Raw genomic sequence first — 22531 nt, forward strand, 5'->3', positions numbered from 1 at the left:
TACATTTAAAAATGAATATTTATACAGTTTATGTCAACAATTTTTATTAACAATAATTCTTTTTATTTTTAATAAATATGTTTAAACTTTTTATACTTTGCAAATGTATATATTCATAGACATATATCATTTTTGTAATTTTACAATTATTTTTCCTTCACTTTTTTTCACAAAAATGTTTTTATATTTTTCTTTTTATATGTTCATTTGTTTGATTTTTTTATGTAGTAAATATATCGTAAATACATTCATTTATTTTGAAATATTTATATATAGATTTACATTTCACTAGGCAAACAGCTCACACAAACTCTGTGCCCTCACAGTGATGTTATGCTGATGCTGTAGAGTGTGCCGGCAAATTTATATTCAAATCCACATTGTTGGAGATAGCTTTAGAACTGATAACTTTGCAGGTTAGCAGTTCTTCTTTGCTGTTCTCTGGTTAAGGTAAGTCTAATTTGTATCTAGTTTGTAAGGAAACGGGAAGTGGTAGACTGTTTGCAAGGTTAGTATTAGTACATTCATTTGATTTTCAGGTTATAGTTTGTGTGGGGCCTTGTTCTACTTGTTTGAGGTGTGCATGGTAGGCCTCATTAATCTTTTATAATATATATATTCTTATTGTCAGGAAATGTGTTATATTTTCACCTATTTTTAGGAATTCTGACTTCTGCTCTACTTTCAATGTGGGATATGCTTGTTTTGAGGGTGGAGGTTCCTTTGTTTTCTGTTACAGGTGTTTTTATTAAACCTGGGCACCTATTTTTGCATGGGGAATGTGTTTCATTTTTTTACAAGGTTGGATTTTTAAACCATCTTTTTATTATATATGTTTGGTTTTTCTGTTTTTTTTTTTTTTTGCTGAGTTCGGATTTTTGAAGTTTTTCAGTTTTTAAGGGCTTCCCTGGATGTTACTTGGTTGAAATGGATGGAATAAATGTTTTATTTGTACTCTTGTAAGTTTGGGCAAGAATGTTAACAAATGAATTATGTATTTCTGTGTATGCCTTATTGTGTATATAGGACTTAGACTACACAATAGTGAGTAAATATATTCGAAAAGTTTATTTTTGAAGTGGGATTCATTTATTTTATTATGTTTGCCTATATGCTATTCTGTAAATAAATAAAGGCAATTTTACTTTATTATATTATGTTGCGTTTTTTATTTATGTGTACTATATATTACTGTATTTTTGTTCTGTTATTTTGAGAAGTTATGTTAAATATTGGTACTTTTTTATCCTGAATTGTAGCTATTTTAATACTATTTGCAATTATTTATTAAGAATAATTCATTGGTTTTAGAAATTGAGAATTTGTAGAAATTGGGGGAGTGCATAAAGGCGTCTTCTAAGTGTACCTTGGAAGGAATGGTGCTTCCCTTTCACTGCATTGTTGGTTTTCGCTTCTTGGCAGATGGTACTATCATAAACATTTCCACCATGGAATGTGAAATTTGGATTTGTGCCTACGTCCTGATAGGAGCAGGTAACCAGCCCATGAGCCTTCATAATAGTTTCTTAGTGGGGAGAGTTATTTTTGTCTTTTGGACTGTAGGATACATGTTGTTGTACTTCTTACTTTTGTGACAAGGATGTAAGCTAATGCAATTTTTTTTACTTACTGTGCAAATTATGTATTTGCAGCTTATTCAAAATTAACTGTGGATTTTTGTAGGTGCCTCGATATATTTTGAGTAGAATAATATTAGCAATGTGCATGTAACACCAGTGTACTGCTGTGTGTTAATTCACTTTTAGAATTGTGGAAATTATAGCTTGATCAAACTCAAAAATGATTTAATGGGGTAGTGCAATAATGCTTTAATTTGATTACTCTTCACACCGGGTGCAGGGATCACCAGGGGGGCGTGCCCTTAGGCTGCCATCTGGCGGCCTTGTACCCATGGGGGCCCTGCTGGGACCTGAAGTGGAATCCCCACAGCCTTTCTGTGTCAGAAAGGCCGGCACACAAAGGCTGTGGGAATCTGCCATCGTAATCCCTCGGGCGGAAAGAGCCACCTGAGGGATTACTGAAGTCTTTCTGAATGGCAGACAAGCTCTCCAAGCCCGTCGTTTGGATTCTTTTCCTTTCCAACCCCATCAAAATGGGTCGTCATCAGAAAGGAATCAGAGCAGCCAATTATGATGCTGTACGAACGGCACCAACCAAGGGTCGGAGCCGTTTCTATGGCATAGTAATCGGGCCCTATGTGTAAAAAAGTTACTAGTAGTAGCATTACACTTGTAAATTCTGTCTTAGAAGTCTAAACGCCCTGAGGTGGGAAGTGACTAAATGTAAATCTGCATGTAGGTGTAAATCTACACTCTGAAATGGTGACTAGCAAAAAAGTGTCGCCGTACACCTAAGTGTAGTAGTAAGTCTACACACGAGTAAATGTACATGTGGATATTTAACTTTGAAAATCAGCCCATTAGTAATAAGAACACTAGAGAAAATGTTAAAGGTGGAGTACTTAGATGACAAACACAATTTCTAGTAGATTATATTCATTGGAGCCTAATGGAAAAACCATTTTTGAAGTCTCAAATCATGGAATTCTCAAAACCACAAGGTTAGTGATCACTTGTTGGTATGGATGAAACTCACTTCGGGAGTCAGACAAACATTTCTGATTTCTGAAATATGTTTGCCAACCCAAACCAGAGCACAAGTAGGAAGAGGTGTGAAAGAGACATTAATTCCTAATTGTGATTCGGTGTTGTGCGTATCAATGGTTTGTGGCTATAATTGAAATTACCAAACAAGGTGGCATTTTGTGTCAGCAGCCTGGGGAGAAGTAGGCAGTGGTCGTGGGGACCACTGCCTGCATCCCCTGTTGTTTTCTAACTGGGATTCTTTTTTTAAAGCAGCAACAGTTCTTTTAAGAAATATTTGGTACTTCATGAAAAAATCACCATTGGAATGCAAGTGGAATAGTGTACAGGTTGTTATTTCAGGCCACCAATAGCCAAATTCGGGAAGTTTCTAAGAGGAAACTCCCTTCTTAATATTCATTAGACAAGATATTCTGTAACCTAATGTGAGTGGAGATTTTGGAAGGTGAGGTTTAATTACATTGCACTGCCTGGCATTACTTTGCGACAAGGAGGTGTTCCATGCGTGGTGCATATGTGTTCCCATGCATCCACCAATCTATTTTGATTCAAACCCATATTTACAAAGAGTTGTAGGCATGGGTTGATGCCAAAATGGTGCACCAGACTGAAGCTGGCGTAACGAGGAGAAATATTTTTTATTTCTCTTCCTTATTTCCTCTTTACATATTTACACATTCTGCAGCACGCATACAAAGAGGAAAAAGTCTCCAACTATATTTTTTGTGCATCAAGGTAGCGATTCTATCACAAAAACTATCCTGACCATAACACAGGCACCCTTACACTATGGCATAAATGTACCTGCATTGGTACTAGGCAGCCCAAGGTGCACCAGCACAAGGTGAGTGTAACACTGCACCATTTCTTTGAAAATATATTAGAACATTGGAATGTTGGGAGCTCCATTGAAAACAATGGAGTGCTTTGGGCTTATAATGGCTGGTATAAACCTGGCGCTACAACATTCCAATGTTTCTTTGTTCACAGCTCTGGCTGTGAACAAAGGCTTCAGGGAACCTGAGGGGATTCCAATCCCCTCACGCTCCTAAAAGGCTTTGTTTTTTTTGTTAGAACATTCTGTCCTCTAGTGACAGAATGTTCTAATAGCCTTATAGCCCTTCGTAGATGGGCTATACCGCTATTAAAGTCCCTCTCCCTTGTAAAAAGGCCCTCGCCTTCGGCTCGGGCCTTTAACGCTGGAGAGGGCCTTTAATAGCCTGTATAGCCCTCTACGGCGGGCTATAAGGCTATAGTGCAGTTCTGCTCTCTACCTTTCACATAACGCAGTGCAGAAACTTCACTTGCTGTGCTGCGCTGCATTGCATTGCATGAAATGTTTGTAAATCTGGGTTTAGTCTCTTTTTCAGAGTTCAGAATCCTACAGCAGGCCAAGGTAATAAGATGTTTTCAAACATGAGGCAGGTCTGGATACCTTCCTGCCGTGGGCCTGCTGAAAGGAATTTGCTGCTACAAGAAGCTTCAACCAGGAGAAACCTTTTTCTTTTGCCCAGCAAAGTTTTGCCTTGGGTAGTTGGTCCCTGCCCTCTAGAGGTCCAAAAATGTCTCATTTTTTCAGAGATGTTAGAAGATATCAAGTTAGACACAGCCAATGGTACCAGGACTTTAGTAACAGCACTTGGAGGTCAAGAAAACTCATTCCAGAAGAGGCCACCAATAGGGTCCAGTCCAGGTCCAGTTTCTAATGGTCAGTTGGGCTCCTCAGGACAAAAAAACTCTTTCAGCTTGTTGAATCCCTGTTGCCACACATGAGATAGCCAACTGACTCTTGGAGTCTGTCTCTATGTTCTGGGTCCAAAAGGGAAAAAGTTCAGCCCTTCAGATCTATTCACAGGTCCCAAATGTCAGGCGTAGTCCTTCTTCTGTTCTTCCACAGGTCCAGAGAGTTTTCTGAGAATGGTGCTAGTGGGTGCAGGTGATTCTTTGCTCCTCCTTAAAAAATGGAGTAAAAGCTCTGAGGGGCAATCCTTCCTATTTTTGCAGCAATTTCTGTTTAACCTACAGCAAAAAATCCCACAGTGCACCTTATTCCAAAACTCCAAGATGTGGAAACCCTTCTCCCTGTGTGCAGAGTCTTTGTGCCCACCCAGAGGTGTGGACGGGGTCTTAAGCAGTCCCCTACTCTGTGGTCACAGAGTAGAAGGGAGTTGACGGTTTTGGGGGCAGCTTGACTAGGGGGCACAGGCTGCTCTTCTCCATGTGTCTTGAGCAGTCCCCTCCTCTGTGGTCACAAGGTAGATGGGAGTTGACGGGTTTGGGGCCAGCTTCACTATGGGGGCACAGGCTGCTCCTCTCCATGTTTCTACTTCTTGTGACAGGGCTGTCCCAATTGAAGTTAATTAAGTTCCTGGGCCCACCTTAACTAATCTTCCTGCATGGGGAAGAAAAACACCTACCATGCCCAATCCATTGTCCCGGCTCTGGGGTCAGTTTTTGCATATTATTAAAGTCAAGTACTTGCTGGAGAGCTGCTAGAGAGCAAATTGTAAATTGGCCCACAGGAAGTTAACCCAGGGAAAAGGTAATCTTCTAAAAGGTCTTTTTTCTAAACGTTTAGTGTAAATGTAACTTCAGAGTTGAATTGGGGGTTTAATAAATATTGAAGAGAGCAGTTTCATTATGTTTTTTAGCAGATCTCAAATTCAAGGTAGTGGGATTAACATTATTGTTGAAGGATTAACATTTTAATCTGTATTCTAGTTTAATCATAGATCATTCGGGGTCTTTCACAGTGAAATTAGTTTCTGGGGGCTTGTCACTGTAGGAACAGGATAACATTAATGTTCTGTATGCCCCATTTTATTCTACTATTCTGCTTACCTTGTGGGCTACAAGACTTACTTTGGGGTGCATTGTTAATATTTAATAGGAAGGTTTCGCCTGTCAAACAGGTTATTTTAACTAGAGAGACTGTAGGCTAACACTGCAGCAGGCAGGCTACAATGTTAGGATATCTCGCATTATCTCACAAGCCCATTTAGCAAACGCTTGCTAATCATCTCCATTTGAAAGAGGGTATTTAATAGAGGCCTAATCAAATTCCTGAAGTAAAAATAATTTTGGGACATATGTACAAGCCCCTATCGCCACCCCAACATCACTTTTAGTGACTTGTGGTGGCAATAGGGGCTTCACTTTATTTACAAGGCAGGTTTGAGCCACTTAATGTGTCTTAATGGTGCCTTGTAAATAAGGCACTGTTTCACGCTATGCTTAGCATGAAATGGCTGGGCAGTGGGTGTTGCAGCGGGCTTTTCACCGCTACACCCATTGATTTTGACGCTGCCCCCTATACACAAGGGCAGAGTAAATAGGAGGCAGCGCCAAAATTAAGACCAGAGAAAATCTGGTCTTAACTTGGCAAAATATGGAGAAATGCTTTATTTCTCCTTGTTTTTGCTTTTTCCATGTGTGCTGCCTTGTGTAGACATGCAAAAAGCAAAACGCCTTGGATTGTTTTTGTGTAAGAAGGTGACCCTTCCTGCACATAAACAATCCTTAAAAAAAAGACATTTTGTAACTTCCATGCATTAAGCAGCACACATAGAAGTAACAAAATGGCAAAAAAGACACCTTGCTACACATAAACAATCCTTCTCTGCGCACAGAGACCCTTGCACTATTGTGCAAGGGTGCCTGTGTAGGCACTACACTAACGCAGGGGGAAACGCAAGGCTGCACCAAAGCCTTGTAAATATGGTGCAGCCTTGCAATTCTGAAGTGGCGGAGTGAGGCGTTAAGCCATGACGGCTAACGCCTCACTCCACCACTTCCTTGTAAATATCCCCCCCTTGTCTTTTAAAAACAATGACAATTGTAACCTTGGTTAAGTCATGATATAGATGTCTCGGAAATAACCAGGCTGCTCATTCTCCATCACAGATAATCGCAGGAAAATGGTAACACTGCAATTCATGCTTCACTATAAGGCTAAAGGCTCGGTTTCACATGATCCAACGATCGATAATTCTGTTGCATGTTTCGTATGTTAGCCGGCAAGCCACGTTTACCAATGTATCTTCAGTCCTTCATATATTTGCAGGTTCGCGCTTTCTTGTTGCTTCTACTTTTTATAAAGTATTTGCAACCAGGCACTTTTATTACAGATTTCTACTGAAGGAACATTTGAATTACTTCACAAACGTTGTCTTTATAAGGGACGCAACCTTTTATTGATATTCCAATAAACTACATGGGCAGCTCCATGATTAGAATGGTAAAGTGTTTTATTGGATCATAACACTTAACTATCTAACAGAGACCATGCCACAAGACATTCCAGGTTAGTATTTGTAATGTCAAAGAAAGTAAACTTGCAGTTTACACGCCAGCATTGATTACTTTCCCTTGAGCCTGACGTTTTAATGTAGTGACTTCAAAGGTGAAAGGCAGGGCTCTGGAATTTGTGAGCCCATTTAAATTCCAGAAGCCTTAAGAATCACTTGGCCTAGCAGCGATACGCTAATATGTTTTCTGTACGTTGTTGCCTGAACATGCTAAATCAGATTTCACAGAAAACGGCCCCAAAGCATATGCTGCAGCTGAGATAATCATCATAATCCAGTGCAATTATTACAGACGTGTTTGCTCTCAGTTTGAAAGGCTGGGATACAAAAGGGCGAAGGGTGCAAATACGCATAATCAAGACCTGCCAAATAAAAACATATTTCAGAGTGTGAGGAGAGGGGTGGGGAGAGAACTACGGAAGAGGCACTCCAACCACCTCCTTCCACCAAGCTCCCCTCTTCCAGAAAAAAACCCAAGCGTTTGCTGACGACGCCATCAATGTTCTTGGGTGTTTTCAAATCCCTTAATAGACACCAGCTGATCAGAGCCTCAAAATACGGACTGGAAACCCATTCAGTGCAATGATTAATAGCTTGTCTTCCCTGCCACTTGATTATATTGACAAGTCGCAGGGTGCCCGTGTAAAGGGAGCTAATGTCATGTGACACACTGTGGCAACATATGAGTTGGCAGGTCTGATATTAGCCTCACATTATTTTAAAACCACTGTTGGTGGGGGACCATATGACACTGGTAGCAGTTGCCATGTTGTCATGACTCGAGCCCTATCTGGGTACTGGTATTTGTTGTCCTCTACTCACAACAAAGAGAGATGCCGTCATTCAGATAGATGTGCCTGATGGAAGTGTTTTTACTTTATTAGGGACGTTTGCTGTAGAAGTCTGACAAGATCTCCGATATCTACAAAAACTTCGAGTCCCAGCAAACCGCTGCTGATTTCCTCAGCCTCATCACTCCCACAGAGGCGAATTCTGACCACCGGCTAACCACCTGTGACCAGCTCACCACTCAAAGCACCACTGCCATCATTAACTCCATCCAATCAGGTGCACCAATTGACACCTGTCCCCACCACATCTTCAACCTTGGGAATAAGTAGATCAGCAATGGATTCACCACCATCTTCAATGCATCCATCACCATGGCCACCTTCCCTGATGGATGGAAACAAGCCAAAGTCAAATGCCTTCTCAAGAAACCATTCACCAACTCCAACGAACTCAAGAACCTCTGTCCCATCTCTCTGCTCCCCTTACATACCAAGGTCCTCGAAACACCCATTAACCACCTACTCACGGAGCACCTGGAGAACAACAACCTTCTTGACATCTCCCAGTCTGGATTCTGTGCCAACCATAGCACCGAAATCGCCCTCATCAGCGCCACAGATGATATCACCCCTTGACCTAGGCGAAATAAAGATGCTGAACCACCCTCGGCCTCTCAGCTGCATTCAACACCGTATCCCGCCACATCCTTATCAAAATACTTCACTACAATGGAATTAATGGAGATGTTCTCAGATGGATAGCCTCCTTCCTCACCAGAAGAACCAAAAGAATTCCGCATTCATCCCAACATCTCAGAACACAAGAGCATCATCTACAGCACCCCTCAAAGCTCATACCCCAGCCCCACCCTGTGAACACCTTCATAAACCCCCTGACTCACATCGTCAGAACCTACAGACTAAAAATAATTTCCTACACCAACAACACCCAGCTCATCCTCTTTTTATCAGAAGAACTCTCCACCACGAAGGCCAACTTCCACAGATGCATGATGAACATCGCTTCTTGGCTGCAAGACAACTGCCTGAAACTCAACATAGAAAAAATCGAGGCACTGATCGTTGGAAACAACACCTCCCATTGAATGACTCATGGTGTCCCTCATTACTTGGACCCTTACTCACACCAACAGACTGTGCATTACCTCGGCATCATACTGGACAACAGGCTCACCATTAAATATCAGATCAATGCAGTTTCCTCCTCCTGCTTTCTTACCCTTCTCATGCTCCGCAAGATCTTTAAATGGCTCCTGGTCAACACCAGACATACTTTCAGACAAGCATTAGTCACCAGCCAGGCTGGTCTTCGGCAATGCACTCTACGCAGCAATAACCTCACACCTGCTGAAGAGAGTTCAGACCAAAAAGAACTCTGCGGCCAGACTTATCCTCAACCTCCCCAAGTGGACCCACATCATCCCCAACTTCAGTTAGCTCCAATAGCTCCCCATTCAGAAAAGATGCCACTTCAAGATGCTGATCCACACATACAAAGCCCGGCACAACCAAGGACCAGCATACATCAACCACTGCCTGAACTTGCATCAACCCTCCAGACTCCTGCACTCCAACTCTTTTCACTTTGCTCAGACCCCTCACATACGTCGAAGCCACAGCAAAGGCTGCTCCCTTTCCGACCTCATGGCCAGGGCCTGGAATGACCATCATCTTCACCGCCAAACCTCTCCTTCGTTGCTGGAATTCAGGAGAGGACTCAAGACCTGGCTGTTCGACTGAGCCTCTGCAGCAAAATGCTTAGGGTGATTAGCCGCGCTGTTTGATTGATTGATTTATTGAAGTGAAAGTGTGACCTACCAGTGCCTATCCTGTCACAGTGACTGTGTACATTCATCTTTGCCGTTATGTTTGTAGTCGTGTAGTATTCTTCACATAGGAGTCATATTCTTTGAAGATGTTCTTTCTTTAATGGTCATAGGATCCTACTGTTACTTAGGAACATTGAATTGTGGGTCGATCCAGGTTAATGGGCACAGCAATGTATTGTTATGAAATCCTCATCACTCAATATCTGAACATTGATGGCATGTTGCATTTTGCCATTGTGGAATGTCTTATTCATTCTCTCTTGATGGTGTTAATACAGCATTGGCAGCATGGGTGGGGTGTTGCCTAATTCCCTTCTCACATTGGAGAAGTCCCTCCCAACTGAATAACACTATGCACAAATTGTTGGCCCTATGGGTATAGGTGTGGAACACAGTGTAGTTTGACAATAACTTCTACAGGGCTTTTAGTAACTGCTTCATAACTTTACTAAAGATGGGCTTTGCCTTTGCATGCAGAGTGCCACTAGTGCCTGAAATCCACCTTCTGCCTGGAAATGAATGACTGCAGGTAGCATGAGGTACTAGAAGTAGTGACCTTCCTTAAAATGATTTAGATTAGCGTGCAATGTGTCCCTTATCACATTTAGCAGGATACTTTCCATGTCCATTTGATATGTGATAAGTATGTATGATGCACTCATGTTTTTGGGGTCAGTACATTTCCTGCTAAATCTAAGATTATCCCTTCTGTGATGTAGCAATTGTTCTTGCCTCAGGCAAGTTGCATCCTTTTGTTGTTCAACATGATGTCCTGGGTGACCGTTCTCACCAATGTTTTAGTTGCATGTGTGCAAAAGGTGATACATACTGAGCTACTTTTAGTACTTTGTGCATCTCTGTAAGTGTCAGTGTAAAAACTGCCCATTAGTAAGAACAGTTTTTTTCATGTAGGCATGTGAAGTGAAATTTCCAACGTGTCTGTCTTTATTAAACCTTTTATATGTCGTTTGTTCATTAGACATTGCTGTTTCTGTTATTTAGATACAAATGTATCTTTTTTTTTCCTGTCAACTGATGCGATTTACCACTTGCTCTGAGCAGGCGGACATTTCTGTGGTATGTTTACCTGTTTTCCTGTTTCCCCTGCAACTTGGAATATAGTTTATCCGAATTCAGTTAGATTTTCTTTACCCATAAAACTGAGGGGCAGATCTTTACGTCAAATGGCATGTGTGGTAGCATGGGAACACCCATGTACTACCTATGTAACGCCGCCTTGGCAATGAGTAATGCAAAGCAATGATTCGCGCTGCTTAGCATTACTTGTAGGGTAGTTTCCTTTTATTTTTTTATTATATCTTTTATTTTCTCCCACAGGGCACGTTAAATAAAAGACATGTGCGACTCAATATATATCACATTGAAAAAACAAAATCAAAAACAAACATAAACATGAGTTACACTGTTTAAACATACAGGTATTAAATAGATCTGCTTATACATTCTTAAATTAAATTAAAGAATAGAAATCGTGTATACTTGGTTCATTCTAACAAATATCACTCTATAACCCTATCAGGTCAGAAAAGCCAACCAATAAGGGAAAAGAAAACGCAAAGAGAGAGATTCAAAAGGAGAAATGTGAAAATTAAAAAAGAAAGAGAGACAGTCTAGACAAAATGAACTAAACAGATAGAACATGATACGGTCAATAAGATGATTAATCTGAGCGGTAGGGGGTTACTTTACCTTCCATTTATTGAGGGGATCCCAGATTTTTATCCCAAGTGCTCTTCCCCTCTTGGCCTTCCTTACGTAAATCCCCTTTTCAAGATTGTAAGCATTTAACAGCTTAGCCACCCAATGATGTAAAGTGGGTGGGGTTCGATCCAGCCAAGCTGATGCAATACAAATCCGAAACACTGCCATAGCAACAAATAAAAAGTAATCGTATTGGGACCGGGAGGAATCCTAAGCCACCCCTGATAAAATCCTAATTGGGGTCAGCCTAACCTTTATTCTCAAGGAGTTTTTCATAAATAATTCAATGGAGTTAAGTAAAGGCTTTAAGTGGGTGCATGTTGCAAAAATATGTATTATGTCTGCCTCAGAGCTATCACAACATGGGCAGCTAATCCCCTGCGTTCCTCCCCATTGTGCAATCCTAGCTGGTGTATAATATAATGAGTAGATAGACTTATAATGTTGTGGTTGGAGGTCAGCAGAGCATAGAATTTCCTGACCTAGCTGTAATGACAGCCGGAAAGCCTCCTGTTCTGTTCCTAGCTTGTCTACCCATTTAGATTCATATTTTGCAAGATCGTCTTCTCTACTTTCAATAAGCTCAGCATGGAATTTTTTGATTGGACATCCATTTCCGCCTTGAATGGCCTCCAAGATTGTATTTTTCTCAAACCCCCTTGGTCCACCTTTTTTACTAATTAGAAAACTCCTGACCTGTAAGTACTTAAAGAAATTCCTTGAGTTGAGGCCAAATGTCAACTGAATATCAGTGAATTGACGCATTCCTTCGAGCCCAATCATATCCCTTACTTTTCTCAATCCCCGGCTCCCCCACTCTGTGAAGACCATATCTGAGAAAATCTCTTGCGGTAGTGTAAGATTCTGAAATAGCCTAGTATATGCAATAAATCTTCCCAGACCAAATCTTTTCATAAACGCCTTCCAAACCTTGTGTGCTGCGACAACAGTTTTAAATTTAGTTCTTTTGAAGTAGCTGGGATCGGTATACTTCAAAAAAACATTTTCCGCCTCTTCATCAAGGACTAACGCATAGATAGACACAGACCCCATTGATTCCTCCAATTCGGACTCCGCCACCCCTATCAGCCCCGTATTTGCTGGAGGGCTGCTGCCCAGTAGTACATTTTAAAATCAGGCAATGCCCATCCCCCTCTGTCCCTAGGGAGTGACATGTAGCTTAGTGCTCTTCTTGTTTTCCCATGCGCCCAGATGAATTTATTTATCATCTGTTCTAGGATGATAAACCATTTTTCTTCAAACATAAGGGGGACTGCCCTGAACTGGTAGAGAAACTTTGGGAGGAGGATCATTTTAACAATGTTAACCAGCCCTACTATAGACAGATGTAGATTGTGAAACCTGTCCAGATCTTTTTTGGCTTTATTGACTACTGGCCCTATGTTTATCTCTACCAGCTTGTCCAGATCCGCGGTTATGTTTACCCCTAGGTAGACTCCAGACTGGACCACACGCGGTTCTGTACATTTTGCCTGTTCATTTTCAATGATTTGGGTTTTGGAATTGTTCAGGGCATATCCTGCGACCTGGCCAAACCGCTCTGCTTTCTCCTCTACCTCTCTAATAGCCTCTGTATATAATGGTGTGATAACCCTCACGTCATCGGCATAAGCCAGAACCTTACATAGACCCCTTTTAGTCTCTAGTGGGGGGATCCAGATGTTCTGTTTCAACTCTCGAATCAATGGATCTATATACATAGCAAACAAGAGTGGGGAGCACGGACACCCCTGTCGTGTGCCTCGAGTAATTTGAAAGGGAGAGGTACATCCTGCGTTTACCCGTATACATGCTGTGGGAGCAATATATAGTGCTTGTATTGCCTTAATAAAGCCCTCCCCGCAGCCGGATCGCCTCAGAACTGCCCACAGAAACTTCCAGGAGACCCAATCAAAAGCCCTTTCAGCATCCAGAAGCATAACTGCCATCTGGTCTCCTGGGGTCTCTGCGGCATCAAACAGTGTGATGACCTTGCGAATGTGATGAGTAGTACCTCTTCCTGGTATGAATCTGTGTTGGTTTATACTAACCAGTGTGCCTATAGCGCTTGAGAATCTTGCTGCCAGTGCCTTTGAAAACATCTTTACATCTGCATTCATAAGCGTGATTGGCCAGTAGGAACCTGGCTCGGTAGAAGGTTTCCCTTTCTTTAAAATGATTACTATGTCCGCTCCTGCTCAACTATCTGATATAGACAGACCTACCTGCGCCTCCTGTATTGTAGTGACTAGGTCGTTGATGATTACATCAAAAAAGACCTTATACAATTCCCCCGGTACCTGGTCTGGGGCTGCGGCCTTACCTGAGGGCAAACCTAACATGGCGGCAGCAATCTCTTCTTTCCCCAGAGTAGCGCCCAATAATTCCCTATCCTCCTCCGATAATATATAAGTGTGGGTGTCGTTCAGGTATCTTTGAATTTCTCCAAGATCTTTAGGCTGTTCTTTCCTATATAATTTACTATAAAACTGTCGAAAGACTTCACGGATTTCATCAGGGTCTGACACTAAATTCCCACTGGAGTCCTTTATCTCTTTAATTTCACCTAAGGCTGCCTTCTGTCTAGCCTGAATCACTAGAGTATGACCCACTCGTTCACTAAATTTGTAGCATTTAGCTAAATAGATATCAGCAGCTTTAGTTGCTATTCTCTCTTCCGCCTCCGCTTTCGCTCTGGCCACCTTATGTAATACCTGGTCAAGTAATTCCCCAGTTGCCGTACACTGTACCAGGTTCTGTTCAGCACCTAGTAACGCCATACTTAACTGTTCCGACTTTAAACACTCTTTCTTTTGATTAGAGAGGCTAAAACTAAGTGTCTCTCCGCGGACCCCTGCCTTAAAGGCATCCCAAGCATTCCCTGAAGCAGTACTTCCCCTATTGACCTCCCAGAAGTCTTTAATCCAGGATTTCATGAGCATGACATAATCGGTGTCCCTCAGTAAACCCCTCTCAAATGATGTCCATCTGCGCTCCTGCCTTTGTATTGCCGCTACCTCTATTGTTGGTGTTAAAGGGTTGTGGTCGGATACGATCCGGGGGAGTCTTTCTATCTGTACTTTGGATATTAAGGAGCAAGATGACATAAAATAATCTAACCTGACACATAACTTGTGGGGAGCAGAATAGTAAGTAAACCCAGGGTCCCTAGATTATAACTTTCCCCATACATCTATTAACGCATTATTCTTAGCAAGTCTCAAAATTGCCCGGCAAACCTTCTTTTTCCGGCCCTGATAACTCCCGCTGGAGTCCAGACCTAACCCACCTCCCCCGTTAATGTTAAAATCTCCAGCTAAGACAACCCGTGGATCCCATGTAGCCAGTTCAAGGTCTAGAAAGTCAAAAAGTTCCGGATCATCTTCTGTTGACCCATAGATTGACCCCAGTGTGACCCAATCCCCACCAATTAAGCATTCTATCAGGACCCACCTACCCCATTGGTCTTCAAGTTTCTTCCTTACCATCACATTGCTGAGCCTTGATAGAATAGCCACCCCTCTAGTTTTAGCCCCTTGCCGTGAGTAAGCTAGCAAAATGAAATCCCAGCTGCTCCAGTAAGAAACCCTTGGTTCCCTCAATGCGCATATCCTGGATACACACAAAGTCTGCGTGTGTATTTCTAAGCAACACCGCTACTCGCTGCCTTTTCAGACGATCATTTAAACCACACACATTAAGCGTTATTATTCTTATATTCATTAGGATACATCCGTTGACTGTCCTACCCAATCAATCTGTTCCCTCACCGTCAATTTTTCTTTGATGTCTAGTGTAAATGCCATTCATGACCTAATCACTGTGTCTAATTGCATTCTCCCCCCTTTGCAAAAGCTCCTGTGTGACACATTGCAAAAGTGAACTGTGCCCTGTGCCCTGTGCCCATAACCCCCAACCCCTCCCCCTCTGACTCCCACCCCCCTCACCCCCCTTACAGGCAAATAGGTAAATCCTGACCTATGTGTGACAGCTTTGGCCCGCAGGGAATCGCTGAGCCCCCCCCCCCCCCAGCAAAAAAAAACCTAACCAAATGTGATTATGCCATAGAAGTGCTTTTAGTGATTTTAGCCTTAGTAGACTGCTCTATCTGTTAATCTAAAGATTCACCCACATAACTTTATCTTATTTTTCTGAATGCAACGTTAGTGCTCCTCTGGCCCCTTTTTTCATTTAACTCCAACAAAAATGCTTGGGCTTTAACCTCTGAAAAAAACATCCTGGTTTGCCGGTCTACTAACACTTGAGGCGTGCTGGGAATAGCAGATAGGCTTCACATCCCAACTTCTGAAAAGGTGATATAATTTGTCTTAATCACCATCTCCTTTCTACTGTAACGTGGCAGAAGTCTGGACGTGCGAAAAATGTTATTCCATTGAAGGAGCGCCGGGACTGAGGTTTCACTTTGTCCATGACTTCTTGCCTGATTAGAAAGTTCCCAACATAAACCAGCATCGCCCTGGGTTTGTCTGGTTGAGATGTAGCGTAGCCCTTTCTCTGGGTAAGAGGCACCTCGTTCTCCCTGTTCCAGGCTGAAAGTTTAGGAAAGGCCCCCTTTAATAATGAGATGACAAAGGCCCGTGCATCCTGCCCCACATCCCCTCTGGAATGCCAAAACGCCTAATGTTGTTGCGTCTCTGCTGGTTTTCGAAGTCCTCCAACTTCCATTGAACGTCCTCTGTGGCTTTCTTATGGGCCTCTTTGAATTCCTGCCATCTTGAGACTTCATCCTCCAGCTTCCTAGTCCTCTCTTCTACCTCAGTCACTCTCCCTGACAGTTCTGCATATAATTTGTTCATTTTACTTAGTGAACCTTGAATTCTTTTGTTTGCTTGCTTAGCTCTTCTGCTCTCTGATCTAGCCTCACCCTGCATCTGCTTTAGTGTGGCATAGAGCAAGCCCATAGTTGGAGTCTGAGGTGGGGTGGACGCCTGCTGTTGGTGTTGGCTATTCATTCCACCATCTTCCTGATACAAGTGAGAAGTGGCTGAGTAGTCCCAATCTAATTTTTTGGCAACTTCAAGATGTGAAGGACTGGTGGGGGCCTTGTGTTTCAGGCGCGATCTATTTTTCTGTTGTTTGGCCCTTTGATTAAGTGAAGCCCTCTGGATTGTACTTTCCACAGCAGATAGGTCAGGGTCTGAGTCTGAGCCACTGGTATAGCTCTCCCCACTCCCCACACTATCTCCGGATGTTGAGCCTGTGTCGTCATTCACTGAAAAGAAACAATCATCACTGGGTGAGCCTGTGCCTGGGCCTGGGTCTGCATCGAGAAGAAGGGCTCTCTGTCTCACGGGGGATAAACCCTCTGCGCCAACAACCTCCTCCATAACCAGCTTGCTGCTTTCTATCGCTATCTCAGGGGTTTTGGCGCCTTCAATAGCCCTGTCCTTCATTCCTTCTTCAGCCCCCAGACTTCCTCTGTGTTGTGTAGTACCAGTAGCACCTGTAGTACTTTTACTAAGAGTCACCTCCTGGTCGTGTTGTGCCTGTAGTAATGGGGTTCCATCTGTTCCCTCTATTTCAATTACTGGCCTGCTGTAACCCTGCCCCTGTGCTGCATCCCGGTCTGCACACTGTTCCGCACTTCGTTCTGCCAGATCTTCTAGCTGTGAGTCAGCACGGCTCGCCGAACCGCACTCATCTCCTGCCCCGCTCACCTGGATCCGCCGTGCCTGCTCCACCTCGTCTCCTGCTGTCTGGAAGGGCTGCTCCATCCGCTAAGCTTCAAAACACGTCTTGCTCGGTGCTCCATGCTCTCCTGCCCTCTCAGCTTCAGTTTGAGATGAGCCAGGGAGCTGACCGGATCTAACCGGCACTGCGGCGTGGATGACTCGAGGTTTGTTGACACGGCGGAGAAGGACTCGACCAAGGTGGGTTGCCGGAAGGTACTCCCCTTTGCAGTATTAGTACTAGATTCCTTTTCCTTTTGTTTATACTTAATGCCCTTCTTAACAGCCGCCTCGCCATCCTTCTGTTTGGCTCATTTAACGCCTTCACTCGGCTTATCTGCGATACCTGTGTTTTTTGCGGTTTGTTATCTTGTCTGAACCGCTAACCTCCGGCAGAGCTCGGCACATGGGCAGGGGCCTTCGTGGCATTCAGATTCGGAGCATCCTTCTGCTCTTTTGTTTTCGGGCCCCTTGGCGCCATAATAGCTTTAAGGAAACAGATTTTCACCAAAGCAGCTATCGAGTCACAAAATCGTTGTGATGCCTGTAAAAAAAGAGCCGGAGCACCAAGCATCCTACAGCATTTTCACTACTGTCTCGATCTGCAGGGAGAGAGGGCTAGTGCGACTTCGCCCTACGGTCGGTCAGCGGCCATCTTGCCTCCCCTTGTAGGGTAGTTTCCAATGTAAAACAAACAAAATGTTACCAATTTACTTCCCAGCGCAAATGTTGTTTTACATTGGAAACTATTTGTAGGCTAGTTACCAATGTAAAACAACTTTTGCGTTGGGAAGTAAATTGGTAAAAAAAAAATTGTGCTGGTTAGCATCACTTTTGTGGCACTAACTCAGTGCAAAATGTTTGAAACTCTACCCCTGAGTGTGCTAAAACCAAGAATCTCATTACGATGTCGGTCAGAAAGGCTCCAAACGGAATTCAGATTATTCTAACCCGAGTTGGAACCAATGTTTCTGACCAACTGGGAAACATTTCCGATGGTTGGCAACTGTTCGGTCTGTACGACTCAGTTCCTATCAGCATTCAGAGATTCTGAGTCGGTTGGAGCTGAATCGTACAGCTCTATGGACCACGCTTCCCACCGATGTATTACGATGCCGGATTCAGACAGCCTTTCCAAATCGGTCTGTCCGACATGGAATGGCTTTCGGAAACTGACTTTGGGGGCCCATAGCAGGCCTCCCATTGGGACCTGTGGCAGTACCGATGGGATCCGTCTTTGCAACCATGGACTGTGTGGCGAGCACCATGGGATGCCTGCAACAGGGTTCAGGGTTTTCCACAACCAGCCCTTTCTTCAGTGGGAGCCTGTGTTGGTGGTCAGAACACAGGCTCCCATTTAAGTCAATGGGTGTCCGACTGGACGGTGTTCATAACCATCGTAATCAGTCGGTCGGACTCCCCGAGTCGGTCACAAAGATTCTGACAAAGAGCCAATCTACATCGTAATAAGGCCCAAAGTTTGGTGTTGTTCATGGTGTAATTCACACATGAACCATCAGAGTGGGAAACAACACCTGGAGTTATCAATCCAGTATTATAGAGTGAGGTAAATATGAGTGCTGTGTTATTTCAGATACATTATCTACAGTTGAATCACACACTTTTAAATTTGTAGTCAGCTGCAGCAGTATTACAGCTCAAAACATGCAGTATGTTCACTTCAACTAAATCAAAATTCGGACCTAAGTGTCATTCAAGGATCACTTAATAAGCGTTATCCTTCATCTTCTTCCATTTGCTTTCTTTTTTCAATGTGATGAGAGACAGCTCCATCTGTGTCACAGATCTCAGGCAATTGCAAAAACAATAATTAAGCAGTTTAGTAATTTGTAATTGCATGATGGTGAAATCTGAATGAGGAGCTATTAATGATCAATGTACTTCCAATATAGCCCTCGTAATTTGACTCTGACACTTAGTTGGTCTTTACTGAGATTGAGCAGCTGTTATAATAGCCTGACTATGAAGCAGTTACATTTCTCACAACTCATTGTGTCAAATACAAAGGAAAGAGGTTTGCTTGGTGTAACCCAGGTACACATACAGGCTTTTAAATAATGAACTACCAGAGAAATTAAATAGAAATGGATTTTACATTATGAACCCTCTGTCATATTCAATAGGAATGAGTTTTATAATCTCCATGACAAATACCTCTTGTAAGTGTCTCCATATTGTTCAATACAGTGAGATTTTTTACACAGATATGTAGTTTAGGAATGCACTGATAGGCCTGGTTTTCATTGTGTAGATTTGTAATGTTATATTTTCGGTTAGTACAAAATGTTGAAAGAAAAATATAGTGATATATAAATATTGTGTCAAGAAAAGAGTGATCAAAGCAGGTATGCGGTTCCTATAAATGGAGAATGCAAGAGATATCCCAGCAGGACAGGAGGTTGTCCTCTACGAAGGGAGGGAAAGGGGAATCCCTCCTTTAGGAATTAGAGCCCTAATACACCCAGACAGCTGGGTGTCATGCTTCATCATAGGACATGCTCCTTGTAGGAGAGTAGGATCTGCTTACTATGGTTACCCCTAGTTTCTGCTGGTGTTTCACTGTTTTTCGACTTTAGTCTGGCTGGGTCCCTGCTATCCAGGAGCCCAGCCTAGCTGCTTCCTCTCTAAATTGATTGCATGTACTTTAGGTACACTCCAGTTTGGTTACTGAGGTACGATTGTGAGCCTCTAGTATATGGTACACTGGGTACTAAGGGCATAGGTACCCCAGAGGCCTACCAGGGGCTGAAGCATGTATTATGCCACCCCTGGAAGCCTTCCAAAATGGCACCACAGGACTGCTACTGCAGCCTGGGTAAGGTGGTGCATGCACCCCTTACTAAGATATAGGTTACCTATATCTACCTTTAATCATTGACACATATAAATCTATCAGTCACTCCTATGGCAGGCCTTATCAATCCTGAAGGCAAAATGCTTGGTTTTGTGTGAGAGGGTGCCTATACATGAGCTGGGCCCCTCTGCAGCTTTTGGAGCCTATTCTTCGAGGCTGTTCTGTGAGGCAGCCAGACCATATACTGTAAAGTGCATTATAACCTTGCGGTAAATGCTAACTTTGGAATGGCTGCATGGAAAAAATTTGTGTTTGATGTAAAAAAACACTTTGGAATCCTACCCCCGCCAGTCCTGGCAGCGGGGGTAGAATTCCACCCTTCTAGAGGGAGAGACATGTACACACTGGTCTAACCGGTAATAGTTTAAAAGAGCCCTGGCATCACAAAATGGATGCTGCAGCCACAGGCATGAGGCTGGCCTCCTGCTGCTGACCTAAACTCTGGCAGGGGAGGCCTGGACAAAAAGGTTTCCTGTCACTGGGAGGTGTAACCACCTCCCTGACAGGCTTTAGTGTATTGGGGCTGTGTGGGTGCACTCTGAGAGTGTGTTGAAGTCAGCCATGGAGGCATATTTGGTGTCCCTGTGCATAGCCCAGTTCAGACCAGTTGCAGGGGCTACCAACCCCTGCTCTGGCACAAAACTGGACAAAGGAAATGGGTGTAACCACCCCTCTTTCCAGACCCTCCCATAGGTGGGTCCCCAGAGTATGTCCAACCCCCTTTCTTAGTATAAGTAAGGAAACCCTGGCAACAGGACTTTAGATTACACCTGGACGAAAGTCTGAAACTGAATCCTGGAACTTCAACGCTCTACTAAAGACTAGAGGATGGAAGAATCTCCCTTGGGGTCAAGGAGGGACTACCCTGCTCAAGCAGGCGCCCATGAATTATCTTGCCAATTTGCATTTCTAAAGCTCCCGCCAGACTCTGAAGTATTCGCAACACAGAAAGAGGATTTCCAGACTTCTCAAAGGCCAACACAAGTCCCCAGCAAAGCTGAGACCCGCAGCCCTCACGAGTGACGTGGAACCGGAATTCCTGGACACTGTCCACATTTGCTAGTGCATTAACTTCTCGACATCCCTTGAAGTTGTGCTTTGGGTTACTCAAGCCCCGAGCACCATCTGCACCGAAGATTGTGGGCCTACACTTCAAGAGTGTTCCGTGAGCCCGCTTCTTGCATTTCAGCTGAGGCTCCTTTGTGATCCCTGGTCCATCAACTGGTGGGTCCCCACGAAGGCCTTTCAGATTTTCCTTGGGATTCCCTGGTTGCTCCAGACGTGCCCTGACTCCCTACCAAGTGGTGAGTCCCTCAGACCTTGCAGGTCCACACCAAAGCATTTCTTTGATTCCTGCGTGGGTTGCTGTTACCAAGGCTTGGTCCCCTGTGTCACTACCTTGGGTGGTTCCTGGTGGCCCCAGCGGTTCTAAAGGCTCTAGGCCTTGTGTCTATGCAAGTCATAGTTCATATACCACTTTCTTAATATATGGTTTGGTGCGCCCCTATGGCTCAACGTATATTATGCTAATTTACTGTGTGATATTAAGTTTACTGAATGTACCTTTGCCTCTAGCCTCATAAAGGGACTAGAGGGATGTGTTTAGAATAAATACATATATTTTATATATATATATATACCTGGTGTGGCTCTCCTTCCATTTGGTCATTCACAAGATTATAGACTGGTAAAACAAGCTGCTTTACATTCCTCCAAGACTTAGCCTGAAGGCTGCTCTCCACAGCTACCACTAGGATAGCTTCCTATAAAGGAAGTCTTTAACCTACCATCAATAAGGGTCGTTTGGACTGGTGCAAGGTGCCCACTACAATAGTGGACAGCATATTCCAGGCCAACTTCTCACATTGGTGTGCAGCGTGTTGGATTCCAGCTTGCCATTGTTTTACCAGATAATCTCAAGTGATTGACTATTTGAAAACCAATAAAGGTACTAGAGGTACATATAATACAAGCTTAAATACAGTAAGTTCTACTGAACTTAGAGTTGTGTGTTAAGGGCTTAGCACACCCTTTGTACAACTCAAAAGAGTTTAGTAGGTAGCAACTAGAGTAGGTAGGCACGTACACCACACCTCACTAGTAATGTCTTTAAAGCCAGGAACCATTGGGTCCCTGCCAGATGTCAGTATGTTACAGGCATCCAAGTATGACACATTCTCATTCTTATAATTGAGGGCCTTGTGTACTCTGAGGAAATTGAAGACAGGCAAAAGTGCCAATACCCAACGCCTCATAGAGGTACTACTGTTAGATGATCTTCAGAAGGATTCAGACCCTGAGGGGTCAGGCAGTGGGGATGGGGCAGTAGAGGAGACAGAGTCCAGTGGTACAAACCACCAGGACTCAGACTCTGATGCTGACAAGGAAGGTAACAATAACCTTGACCTGGATAATTCAGCTCCTCCTGGAGATGAAGAAGAAGGCCAAGGTGGCCCTATCTTTGTTCCCTCAGGAAGAGTTGGTGGTACACCTAGAAGGCCCAGATCTCCTTCTGTGGAGTCTGACGATTCTGGTGTATCTATAGGGACCTCTCGCTTCTCATAGGAGGGAAACCACCCTGGAGAAGAGAGAAAGAGAGATGAGGCTTGAAGAAGCTCAGCTGAGAATTAGAAGGCAGCAAGTAGCCTTAGAAAGGGAATCCCTAGAGCTTG

The sequence above is a fragment of the Lissotriton vulgaris genome, chromosome 2_1 (genome assembly GCF_964263255.1).
Source record: "Lissotriton vulgaris chromosome 2_1, aLisVul1.2, whole genome shotgun sequence".
In the NCBI taxonomy this organism is placed as follows: domain Eukaryota; kingdom Metazoa; phylum Chordata; class Amphibia; order Caudata; family Salamandridae; genus Lissotriton; species Lissotriton vulgaris.